This window comes from Hemiscyllium ocellatum, assembly GCF_020745735.1.
Source record: "Hemiscyllium ocellatum isolate sHemOce1 chromosome 27 unlocalized genomic scaffold, sHemOce1.pat.X.cur. SUPER_27_unloc_13, whole genome shotgun sequence".
In the NCBI taxonomy this organism is placed as follows: domain Eukaryota; kingdom Metazoa; phylum Chordata; class Chondrichthyes; order Orectolobiformes; family Hemiscylliidae; genus Hemiscyllium; species Hemiscyllium ocellatum.
The window spans coordinates 540,637-541,463 of NW_026867480.1; the positions used below are offsets into that span (position 1 = coordinate 540,637).

General features: G+C 47.2%; 1 non-coding gene across 1 annotated transcript; it reads right to left on the reverse strand.

Annotated features, from left to right (window-relative positions):
* Positions 1-476: 476 nt before the first annotated feature.
* On the reverse strand, positions 477-548 carry trnae-cuc (transfer RNA glutamic acid (anticodon CUC)). Its single transcript has one exon. It is a non-coding gene; the product is annotated as a tRNA-Glu (tRNA).
* Positions 549-827: the final 279 nt, after the last annotated feature.

The following is an 827-nucleotide window of genomic DNA, read 5'->3' on the forward strand; positions in this document are numbered from 1 at the left end:
AGAATCGCATTTTATTTTGCACAAAAACACCATACATGTAAGATTCTGTAATGCCACGATTGAAATAGAATCCGTCTGACCTAACATTGCGACACAGACAGACTTTAGCTTAACACCTTCAATGCATTATCTGATTGAGATGACAACTATTTGTTAAAAGCTATCTTGAGAATGTTATAGAGATCGCATCGGGAGCAATAGATACAAAAAATTAAATTTAAACTGTTAAACAACGTAACCGCGTCTACAAACAGGCACTGCCAAACAGCCCTGTCCTGCTCCGCCGAGAGAGTGAGGATTGTTCAATCGTTTATAGCTGCAGAAACAATCATCCAACACATGCAACAAATCCGCATCAGGATGCTATTTCAACGAGCTGCTTCACTCTGCAGCAACCCAGGAACGACGAAGATCAATAAACAACCGTACAGCGCATTTAAGACGATTGGATTGCCCGTCGACCCGCTGAAAATTGCTTCCCTGATCGGGAATCGAACCCGGGTCGCGGGGGTGAGAGCGCCAAATCCTAACCACTAGACCACCAGGGAGACGTAGATTCATTCCTGTAGCTCTGCTGAAAATTTCCTCTCTGCCCGGGAATCGTACCCGGGCTACGGCAGTAAGAAGACTTCCACCGATCTCGAGAACATTGGGGAGACTAGAGAGTCAAGTCACATCTCCGCGACTCTCCTGCGCGCCTTTATAGGGAAAAAAGCGCGGAGCGGACCCAGAAGCTGGTGTAGCGCAAGCTTACCTGGGTAGGATTTTTTTCCCTGTAAAGGCGCGCAGGAGAGGGACCCCAGGCACTACATGGGTAGTCCTTTTTA